Source organism: Dasypus novemcinctus, chromosome 1 (assembly GCF_030445035.2).
Source record: "Dasypus novemcinctus isolate mDasNov1 chromosome 1, mDasNov1.1.hap2, whole genome shotgun sequence".
Lineage (NCBI taxonomy): Eukaryota > Metazoa > Chordata > Mammalia > Cingulata > Dasypodidae > Dasypus > Dasypus novemcinctus.
In genome coordinates, this window is record NC_080673.1 from 180,380,246 (window position 1) to 180,393,068 (window position 12,823).

Genomic DNA, 12,823 nt, shown 5'->3' on the forward strand with positions numbered 1-12,823 from the left:
TTTTAACCTCCGAACATTTTATTACCTAGAAAGCTCTCTATTATAATAAAGCCAAAAGTGTAGGTACCCAGCACGGAATAACAGTCATTCCCCCAAGTGCTTTAAAAGGTGAGGAGCAATAAATCCTTCCAAAAGTTCAGGCTAGCTGTCCCCCCCCCCCTCTTTGAACAATGTTTAACCATAACTAAACTAATAACAATGTTTCCAAGCACAAGCTTGCATGTTACAGGCAACATGGATTCCGGAAGAAATCTTAAGAAGTTATATTTAAAATGTCATATAATGGAGAACTTAAAAGCATCTATACCAAGAAAGTAAGAATTATGAGTTAATTGTAAATATTTAAAATGTCATATAATGGAGAACTTAAAAGCAGCTATACCAAGAAAGTAAGAATTATGAGTTAATTGTAAATTGTATGTGTCTGTTACTGTGTTGTGATTGTTCTGTGTTTGTTCGTTCAGTGTCAGTGTATATTGTGATACCTCCAGATGGTAATATAAATTAATATAAATTTATAAAAGAGCTCTATTCAAATGGCCAAAAATTAAATAAGTGCTTATATTAAAACTTAAGTTTATTATATTACTACATAAGTTTAAATATTAATAAGATATCTACAATAATAAAAATTGTAAGTCTTGATTAACAAAATTAACTGTAAGTCTTCATAAAAGGTTGTTCTTGCCTAGATTGAAATGAATAACTTATCTTTCTTCACAGGATAATATGAAGAATGCAAAACTTAAATGAATATTTGGTTAAAAGTTTGTGAAAATGCTAACTGAAATTTAATAAGTTTTTGCAAAAAAGTGTGTTTTGTCCTAAAGTAGGATGGCTAATTTTTCATAAACTCTTGAAACTTAATTTGCATGTGGCAAGTTGTAGAAGGTATTGTGATAACTTTAAGTAAGGGAATGTGTTCTATAAAGATAAAATTTGTCTTAAAATGATATAATTATGGTCTATATGGTTATAAATAATTATAAAAGGTCTTATGAAGCATTGTTTACATTAAAGTGTTTAAGTGGCTAATTCCAAAAGGTCATTATTAAACAAACCTGAATTAATAATAATAATCACAGTAATAAAAGGTAACTTTATAACAGGAAAGATTGACAGCAGCCAGCCTCCCTTCACAACTTGCTTCTAGAAAACTGTTTCTAATATTGCATGCTACTAAGTATTTAAAGTAAAGAAAAGTTCATTATTTTAACAAGCTTGTTTAGTGTTCACGGTATTATGTTATAAAAAGTTTGCTTGATAACTTTGTATGTAGGCTATATGGAATGTGTTTTATTATTAAGGAAACAGAAGATGATTTCGTCCTGAGATAAAATGATTGATTATTGGAAAGAGTAGAGTGTGGGACAAAACCTCAGTGAATACTAAGAGTGCAAAAGGTTCGTGGAAAAAGAATTTTATAGTTAAAGTTAAATAAAATTTAATGAGTCTATCTATAAAATTTTAAAGGCTTTAGTATCAAGTAGTATACTGATGCAAAGTTAAAAATTTTTATTCTTTCTCAAGGCCTCTCATCATTAATTTGTTTTGGTAAAAGTTCTTATCCTCAATAGTCAGTATACAAAGAAAGTCTGTCTTATTAAAATAGCTTCTTCTGCTTCTTGTGCTTATCGTTTCCTCGGTGTTCCAAGAAGGAAAATTTTATCTCTTTTAAAAGAACATAATGTTCAAAACTGCTTTCTCAAAACCTAATCCGGAACAGTGGCCTTTTATTCCAAACTAATTATAAGAGATTTGTTCTTTTACTTTAAAGGAAAAATTAAATAAAATAATTAAGTTCATTTAATATGTTATAAGTTAAATAAAAGGTGTTTTACAGTGTTATAAACAAGTTTTTCTTCCCTTGAACCCTCTATTAATTAAAGTTGTATGGATAAAAGGTTTCTATGAATGCTTAAAAAAGTGTATAAAGTTACCAATATTTCAGCATAATATTAAAGAGAAGTACAATGTGGTTATTCATGGTTTTAATTATTATAAAAGAGTATGTGTCACAGAAACAACCTCTTATCATAGATTAAAATAATGACATAGTATGCAGCAATCCCAAACACTGCAAGTTTGTTGCAAAAAGTTAAAGTCCAGCTGTATTGCTATCACTTTGTTTTAAAACTCGCTAAGACTTTCTTTAGTGTCTTCTTACACAAATCAAGCCAGCTGCATTCCTCTGTCTATAAAAAACCCAACAGTAAACTTTTGCAGTGCTTTTCAAGGCTATGTGCATAGCCCAACCATCTTGTACAGTATTTACTGATAGTAATAGTAATGGAAAAGCAGCATACATTACTTTTCAAAAAGAACAGGTTTAGCAAACTCCTTATTCATCTGCTCAATACACAGAGTTTTCAGCCATCATTAAGGTTTTACAAATGTTTTGAGAGCCCTTGAACATTGTCTCTGACTCTGAATATGTAAGTCTTACTGTCAAGCATATTAAAACAGCTCATATCTTTGCTACTGATGAGTTATCTCAACGTTTCACTGACTTGCAACATCTTATTAGGTTAAAACAGCATCCTATTTACATTACTCATACGCTTTCATACCTCTTTGCCTGGTCCTGGTCCTATGACAGCAAATAATGCAAGGGCTGATTTATTAGTAGGATGTTTGCAGGATGCCATTAAATATCATACATTTAACTCATATTAATACTAAGGGACTTAGACATAAATTTCCTCAATTAACAAAACATCAAGCTCAAGAAATTATTTGTACCTGTCCCACCAGTGAACCCTTAACTACAGTGCCTTTTCAGGCTGGGACTAATCCCAGAGGCCTGGCTCCTAATCAGTTATGACAGATGGATGTTACTCACATACCATCCTTTGGTAAATTACAATATGTTCATGTTTGTATTGACACTTATTCTTATTTTTTGTGGGCTACTGCTCAAGGTGGGGAACGGTATCATCATGTTCACTCACACCTCTGGTCTGCTTTTGCTGTAAGGAGATGCCCTCTGAAAATTAAAACTAATAATGGACCTTCTTACATTAGTAAATCCTTTGAATCTTTGTTTAAAATATGATATTGAACATGTTACCAGCATTCCTTATATCCTACAGTTCAAGCCATAGTTGAATGCAGCCATCATACCCTAAAAACTATGCTTTTAAAACAAAAAGGGGGAGATGATGGTATTATAACACCAAAAGATTAATTAGCAAAAGCTTTATTTACTTTATATTTTGTTAATGTTTATAATTCATTAACACCTGTGGAATGTCACTTAGAAAATGTCAAACATCTACAGTGAACGCAGAAAATGAAGATCAACCAATATTGTAGAAGGATATTTTAAGCAATGAATGGAAAAAAAGGCAGGATTAAAGTAAGGGGGTGAGGCTATGCTCTTATCATTTCAGAAAATTGAGAACAAATTTAGTTATCTGCGAAAAGGATTAAACCCCAGAATGAAGAGATGGAGTCTTCTACAACTTCTGATGATGGCAATCGTAAGTAATAAGGAAGCTGCCAGTAATTACACTTATTAGGCCTATATATCTAACCCCCTATTACTTAGAGTGTTAACCTGGATAAATCCATTCTTTCATATATATCGGAATAAAACCCATATATTCCTTAAACCAATTGATAATCGATTGCCAATTAAACCCTATAAAGACAAAGAATCGATAATCTCATATTACCATTTGATTATCAACCCTTATGCATTAGTAACCATCCTTCCTGTATGTAGGTTAAAAATCGGGCCATAATTATCTTTAAAAATAATAATACTCAGTTTATTGTGACTTTATTTCCCTCTTCCAATTTATTCATAACCAAAAATCCTACTTACAAGTGTCCGCAAAAAGACAGTAGGGATAAAGAAGGATGGCAAGAGTGCCATATAGGAAGAGGATCTGTCATTTTTTAATGATTCCTATGGAAAAGTGTGGGAAAGTGCCCCTATGGGGAGTCCCATTGAATATAATGACAGATTTATTTGGCATGGTCTAAATAGTAAAGGACAACAAAAAGTGATTTTTACTAAAAATTATTTTTGGAAACAACGGGAAATGGATCCCTTCTCCAAGGTGTAATATTACATCTATACATAAACAAAAGAATTTGTGGAAAGTTTTTCTAGGAATAGCTCCTACTATAGAATGGATTGGGAATAATAATAAGAATGGTCAATATCTGCATTTTAATCAAATTCATCTTCAGGCATGTGTAAGAGATCCTTATGTGTTTGTGGTTGGAAAATTAACTAATCCAAAAATGCTCTATTCTATAAAATGAGGCCTTGCATCCTAGTAGCCATTACCCAGCAACTAACATACTATGGAGAAGGCAAACTAAAAATTTTACTATCCCCATCTGTGTCAAAGAGAGCCGCCTTCCTCCCTATATTGGTAAAAAATTAGCCTCACAGGTTCAGTCACTGCAGCCGCCACAGCACGTGGTGCTCTTGGTCATGGCCTCATCAGCTTGCAATACTTTAAACAGCAATGACAAATTAGCCTAGAATCCAGTGCGCAGTCTCTTGACTCTCTGCAGCAACAACTAGCATCCCTTGCCCAAGTAGCCTTACAAAACCGTAGGGCCTTAAACTTACTCACAGCTAAAAAGGGGGATCCTGTCTCTTTCTCCAAGAGGAACGCTGCTACTATATAAATGAATCTGGTATTGTTGAGCAAAATGTTAAGAAGTTGCGAAAATTGCGGGAAGGAATACTGCCCTCCCAATCAACCTCCTCCTTATCTGCCTGGCTCACTTCCCCTCTCGTGACCTGGCTAGGTCCCCTCCTCAGCCCCCTAATTGCTCTCCTATTAATCTGTGCATTTGCACCTTGCCTCCTTAAATTTCTCCAAGAAACGATGAGGCAAATCTTGGCCCACGCGATGTAACTTGCCGCTGTTCGTCAGTACCAACCTCTCCGGACTGAAGAACAAACAACCAACCTTTGAAAATGCAAATTTCTTATGTTGTTTCATTTGCTATCCTGTACCCTAATAGCATTTCTTTGCCTGTTTTACCCTTACAGTCACCACCTCCCTTATCACGGCTTAACCTTCTCTGTTTAATCTATATCACTGAATGGCTTCGGCAAAGATCCAGCGGATCAAACGAGCAATGGGCACCCCGGCCTGACAAGACCAGGGCGGGTGTGGCCACACCCACCAATCTCGGTACATCATGCTTGTCATACATGGTCTATGAGGGCTCCCCATTATAGCTTGCTGTAATTGCAAGCCATTTGTCGCTGAGGCACTGGTCTGGTTAGCCAATGACGGGCAACTGGGCTGACCCATCAGTCAACCTAAGACAGGGACGTGGCCCTTTGCTGCCGCGATTCCCAATGACGGGTAAGATTGATCGCATGCCAGGTAAGACGAATCGCTTACCGCTTACGGGTGCAGCCCCGACCTAAGACAGGCACAGTCCCCCTTTCAGCATGGGAGCACCTTGCAGCCGCATGCCACTACTGAAAATAAGCCCTGCTCTATCATGAGCCATCGCCGGTTGTTCCTTTCTTCAATTCATAACACATTAAACAGAGAAGGGGGACCTGTGGGGAGCCACCCGCTGTGAGGTCTGTTTACAGCCTCTCACAACATGGTGGAGTTCACAAATCTGCCCTGTAATTCCCTTATTCTTCTCCTCCCTGCTTCTTTGTTCTCCTCCTCTCGCCACTACTCAGGTGACCACAGCAATACGCATGCGCAAGGCACGAAACTCCGCAGACCCGGTGCGAACTGTCGGCCAATCCCCTCCTTGGACGTCTGCCACCCACAAGAGCAGCCTATCACCTATGTACACGTTCCCTTCCCTCTCTATATATTCCCATGTTCTACCCCCAATAAACGAGGCTTGATCAGAACCCTGTCTTGCCTCCATTCTTCTCTCAACTCCTGCCCCACCCTGCTGCTTCCCACAGGTCCCTGGACTCGCCCCTGCTGGCTCAGGCAGTGAGGGAGCAGAATGAGAGAACTTGGCACTTGAGAAAACACTTTTAAAAAGGTGAGTATAACTGATCATTCTGGAAAAGAAAGACTTTCTCCTTTGATACCTATCTCGATGTCAACATCTTATGGCTTTAATTATAGATTTAAATCAGATAAAATGTTCCTCTTTTATTCCTCTTCCAGCCAACTTTAGACTTTTATTATTCCTAGTTTTCTAATGATTTTGAAAATGCTTTCATCAGAATTTTAAAAATAGATTTCATAAGAGTTTGACACATTTATGACTTTGGGGTGCATCAGTGGATTGATGCTGATATAGAGGAGAGTTTGGTGTGCATATGTGTATGATTTTGCATGTGTGTTAAGAAAAGAATAAGTGAATTATAATGTATGTGAATTTCAGTCAATGATTAGAATCCTAGCAATCAGATAATTTCAGCCTCTTTTCCCAACGTATCACATGCAGATACAAGCTAGCTCATTGTTTCTTCTTATTACCAATTAAAGAAGATTCATGAAACTAAGATGATCTTGAAATACCAATGTGTGATGTATTGACTGTGGAATAGCAGCTTACCAGTCTTTTCAAATGTGAATATATATTTACCCCCACACACACACACAATAAAGTTTTACCAACCCTCACTTGACAATAGTTATTCTTTTGTTTCTGTTAATTGGGAAGACATATTTGCCAAAACGTACGATAATGAATATGATTTATTAGGCATAATATCATCTACAACGATTTGAAAAATGCATTACACATATGTGGATGACATGATTTTTCTTCTACTCTTCAGACAATCCTTATTAGGCAAATGGATTAAAAATGATGTGAAATAAATCACTGCTCCTAAGAGTCACCTGAGTGCAGAACAGAGCCCATTATTTTAAAACATTGTTTGCTAAACAACCTTGACTCGGGCTGTTCATTAAAAGGCAATAATCATTTGGCAGGGCACTTTATACAACAGATGAAGTCTGGCAGCTCTGTCTAGATTCTTGATCCCTCTTCATTCCTGCCCCAATTCTTAGGTAGTACCCTTCCATTGTCCTTCTCTGAGTTCCTCTATGCACACCTGCAAAATGACTTTTAGATTTTTGTAAGAGAATCTAACTATGTAGATTCACATCAACCACATCAAAGGACTCTTTCTAAAGCATAAATGTTTAAATGACTAGATATGGAATTACAGCTTTAAACAGAAAGTTCAAAGACCTGGATTTATCTTTAAATCCCACTTGACATCCCTAAGCTAGAGTCTCTCAATACTCACAGGCTTAGACATTTATAGAAAATAATTGTTACATGTTTCATTTAGCATGGTGGAATACACTGCAGTAGGTTATATGACCTAAGAGTTGTGATGGTTGATTTCTTTTAAATTAATATCATCATCCCAATAGTTTTTTAATCCAAGATGGATAATTGTTTTTTCCAATAACATTTGCTCTTCCCTTTATCCACTTTTCATTAGATATGAAATGTAAGGCAATATTTTTTCTATAGGTTCAAAACTTGGATTCAGTTCATTTAACCATGTTTTTCATTCAGTTGGAACCATAACTATGGTAATTTATTTTATGATCATTTATTAACATTGACTAATGACAAAATTTGTTTTGTTTTGTTTTGTTTTTAGCCCATTTAAGACTGTGCTCTGTACTTCACACATATTATTTCATTTAGTTCTTTCCATAATCCTATGAAGTAGGCATTGTTGTTTGTAAGTGAAGGTATTCAGGCTCAGCAGGTAAAATAATTTACTCAAAGCCTCAGAGTGTTTAAAGTAAGAAAATAACAGAGGAAAGGTAGGAACTGTCTGAAGGGGTTGCTTTGGGTTTCTACAGACCAGGAAAGACACATTGTCTAGGAGTGAGTGGGACTGAGAGTTGAAGAAGTTGAAAGGAAAACTGAGTAACACCCAAGCAGCAGGGATCTGTGCCCATTCCCCACTTTGATGCAAACAGCCTCAGTAAATCCTGTGGTTGTAAGAGGGGAAAAGGTCTTTTTCCTCCCTGAAAAGTAGGAGGATGTAGCAGAGAGCTGAGTGTGGTTTCTCTTCAGGAAGGTTAACCACTGGGACCTGGCTTTGGATTCTGGCTCTCCCTGCCCAGGAAACACCAAGTAGTGGATGTCATAAGAGTCACCTCTATGGAAAGGTTCACTGAAGACCAACCTCTGCTGACAAGCCAGGAAAGTGAAAGGAAAAAAAATGTTTTTTTGGAGTCTCTTTAGCACCTGACTCCAAGCTCCCTTGGATCCAGTATGCACATAATTATTGGGTCCCTGGCCCTGTTTTGATAACTTAAGCAGGAAAATTTTAAAGATTTAGAATAAATTGAACCAAAAATCAAAGAAGAGCTGTGCAACAAAAGCACTAGGCAAGAGAGAGAAAAAGAACACCAGAATAAACTCACCACCATAATCGATACCTACACATCATCCAAAAATTACAAGTCATACTAAGAAACAGAAGAATACAGCTTAGCCAAAGGAACAAATTAAAAATCCTGATGAGACATGGTGTTTAAAACAACTAATAAAAGAATTTCACAGAAATCTCCTAAATTAATTCAAGGAGTGAAGGAAAATATGGCAAAAGAGAAAAAGGATATTAAGAAAAAAAACTGGATGAGCATAAAGAAGAAAGTGAACACTTGCAGAAAAAGTAGCAGATTTTATCTTATGGGAATGAAAGACAATGAGATTAAAAAGTACATTAGAGGTATATAACTACAGACTTGAATGGCAGAACAGGTGAGCAAATTATAGAACAGAGTTTCTGAACTTGAAAAGACAGAAGACAGACAAAGAGAACAATTGAAATTATTGGACATCATCTCAGGAATTGAATAACAGCATGAAATGCACAAACATTCATGTTATCTGTATCCCCAAAAGAATAGAGTATGGAAAAATGGCAGAAAGAAGTAATGGCCCCAAATTTTCCAACCCTTAGGAGAGACAAAGCTATCAATACCAAGAAGTTCAACATAGTCCATAAAGAATGAATCCGAATAAAACATACTCTGTGACATAAGTTATTCAGAATGTCAAATGACAGTGGTAAAGAGAGAATTGTGAAAGCACCAAGAAAAAAAGCAATTCATCACATGCAAGCTATGTGCAATAAGAATAAGTATAGATTTCTCATCATAAACCATGGAGGCAAGAAGGCAGTGGTGTGATACATTTGATACTGAAAGAAAAAGAAAACTTCCAGCCAAAAAATTCTTTATCTGACAAAATTATCCTTCAAAAATGAGAGTGAGTTTAAAGTTATCACAAATAAACAGAAACAGAGAGTTTGTCACCATGAGACTAGACATACAAGAAATACAAAAGTGAGTGCTGCAACCTGAAAAGAAAAGACAGGAGACAGAAAAATGGAAAAGAGTGTAGACATGAAGATTATTAGTAAGTGTCACTTAAAGATAAAAAGACAGACAATAGTATGATATGATAATGGAAAGCCAAAGGATAAACTGGATAAAGTAGGTAATGATTTCACAGTAATATTATAATATTAAACATTAATGGATTGAACTCCTCAATTCAAAAGATATAGACTGACAGAATAGATAAAAATATGAGTCACCTATATGCTGCCTGTAAAAGATTCACCTTGATGTAATGACACAATCAGGTTAAAAGTGAAAGGTTAGAAGAAGATATTACATGCAGATAGTAACCAGAAAATATCTGGAGAAGTGATACTAATATCAGACAATATAGATTTTAAATACAAACATGTTATAAGAGATGTAGAAGGTCATTATATATTAATAAAATGAGCAATTAATCAAGAAAAACTGACAATACTAAATATTTATGCACCTAAACTGGGTGCCCCAAGATACAAGAAGCACACACTGGCAAAATTGAAGGGAGAAATAGGTGTCTCTACAGTTATACATGGAGATTTCAATGTACCACTTTCATCATTGGATGAAACATCTGATCAGAGGATAATTAAGGAAACAGATTGAATAATATGATAAATGAACTAGACCTGAGATATTTATAGAACATTACTCCTGCAAAATAGCAGGATATACATTCTTTTCAGGTGCTCATGGATCCTTCTCCAGGATAGACCATATGTTGGGTCACAATAAATTAAAGTCTCAGTAAATTTAAAAAAAGATTGAAATTATACAAAACACTTTCTTTGATTATAACAGAATGAAGCTGGAAATTAAAAAAGGAAAGAAAAAAGAAAGTAGAAAAATATATGGTTATTAAATAAAACACTCTTAAATGATCACTGAGTCAAAGAAGAAATTGCAAGAGGAATCAGTATTTATCTTGAGATGAATCAAAACAAGAACACAAATATCAAAACCCTTGGGGACACTTCTGGGAAAATGCAGGATTAGAGAGGAAGGGATCACTTCTCTCCCAGAAAAAAAATAACTAGAGTGTAGGTGGAGATTGTCTGGAGAGCTGCTTTGAGGCTCAGGACAACAGGAAAAGTCAAGACACAATCTAGAAGAGACAGGGGTGAAGGAAAAGCATCTCCACTAGCTGAACAATCCTGTAATTAAATCTGCATAAGCAGCAGCAGGTGCCCAACCCCCTCTTTGGGGCCACAGCATTCTGTGGACCGCAGAGGTTTTGGATGACAATGGCTGCAGACTGCAACAATTGCAGAGTCCTCTTCCCAAAAAATGGGAGAGGGAGAGATGCAGCCTACAGAAAATTTAGATTTTGGACAGTAAACTTGATCTGCTGTATTGGAGGGGTCTCACACTTCCAATCTGTGTGGGCCCACAACATTGGTTGCACTGAAAGCCTGCAGGGAGCTAATGATAATTTTCCTTCTCAAATAGCTTCCCTACTGCCCTGGGCAGGTTGCTGAGGAGGCAGAGGGTGGAAGGTGAGGATTTAGAACAGCTTCTGAGAGAGATTGTGAGACCTGGTCATCCCTGAGGACTTTGCTTCTGCCCCAACCACCACATAGTTACATTGAATGCATTCCCCTTGCATCTGGAGTCTGAGCTGAGTGATCTGCCCAAGAATGCCATCTACTGCCCAGACCAGAAAAGTGCACAAAAAAGCAAAAATCATAAATAGAGACAAGCAGGTGCTTTTACTGACCATCTATTCAAGTCCTTTGGAAATTGACTTGAAACCACTTACTAGGTCCTTAGCCTTGGTTTGAGGAGTTAAACAGGGACAAACCTAAATATATAGAACAAGTTGAACCAAGAGATAAGAACAGTAATAGTACACAGCTACTTAAAAGTAAATTCATAGGCAAAAGAGAGAAATTGAACACCAGAGGAAACTCAGCATCAGAACCAGATACTTTTAATATGCTTTATTAACAATTATCTGTAAACTGATTTGCTTAAAAATTAATTGATTTAAGAAAAAACAAAAAAGGAATCAGGTGCATAAATATCATAAAATATTACACAGGACTTGAAACAGTTTACCAATGAGGTTCATACTAATCTCTTAAATCAAATCATGGAGATGAAAGATAGCGTGACTAAAGACATAAAAGATATTAAGCTTCTTAATTGGATGAACAGAAAGAAAAATTTGAAAACTTGTGTAGAAAACTAACAACTTATGGGAAGGAAATACAAAATAAGTGTTATGAAAAATACAATGGAGGCACACAACAGTAGATTTGAAATCATGGAAGAAAGAATCAATGACAGAGGAAAAAACGATTGAAATTGCAAACAGAGAAAAACAGAGAGAAAAGAATGGGAAAAAATGAGCATTTGCTCAGGGAATTGAATAATAGAATTAAGTGCACCAACATATGTGTCATGGAGTTCCAGAAAGAGAAGAGAAGGAGAAAAGAGCAGAAAGAGTATTGAGAAAATAATGGCCATACATTTCTCAGCTTTCATGAAAGATACATATATACATGTCCTGGAATAAAAGTATACTCCAATTAGAATAAATCCAAATAAGCCTACCCTAAAGCACATAATATTTACAGGGCCAAATGCCAAAAATAAAGAGAAAATTCTCAAAAGAGTAAGGAAGAGAAAAACACCACACAGTAGGTATGTTCAATAAGATTTAATGAGAATTTCTCTTCAGAAACCATGTAGGCAAGAAGGCAGTGGTATAATATAAATACAATACTGAAAGAGAAAAACTGCCAGTCTAGAATACTTTATCTGGCAAACTGTCCTTCAAATATGATGGTGAGCCTAAAGTAATCACAGATAAACAGAACTTTAGAGAGTTCATAAAAAAATCCAGTTCTCCAGGAAACATTAAAAGGAGTTCTGCGGTCAGACAAGAAGAGACAAGTGAGAGAGCCTTGGAGGAAAGTGTAGAAGTGAAGACTATCAGAAAAGATAACCAAAAAGGTAAAAAGATGGACAAAAATAAGGCATGACATATGAAAGCCAAAGGATAAAATGGTTGAAGTAGGTACTGTCTTTACAGTTATAATATTGAATGTTAATAGATTAAACTCTTGAATCAAAAGACATAGGCTGAGAGAATGGATAAGAAAACATGAGCCATCCATATGCTTAGGAGACTCATCTTAGGTCCAAGGATGCAAATAGACTGAAAATGAAAGGTTGGATAAAGATATTTCAAACAAAGAGGAACCAAAAAAATCAGAGATAACTATAATGGTGTCAGATAAAACAGACTTTAAATGCAAAAAAGTTATAAGAGATGCAGAAGGCCATTATATATTATAAAAGGAACAATCAATGAGGAAGGAGTAACAGTCATAAATGTCTTTGTGCCTAACAACAGTGCCCCAAAATACCAGAAGCAAACTCTGGAAAAACTGAAAGAAGAAATAGTCATATACACAATAATAGTTAGAGACATTAAGACAAGAACATCAATAGAACAACTAGAGAGAAGATCAATAACAACAATA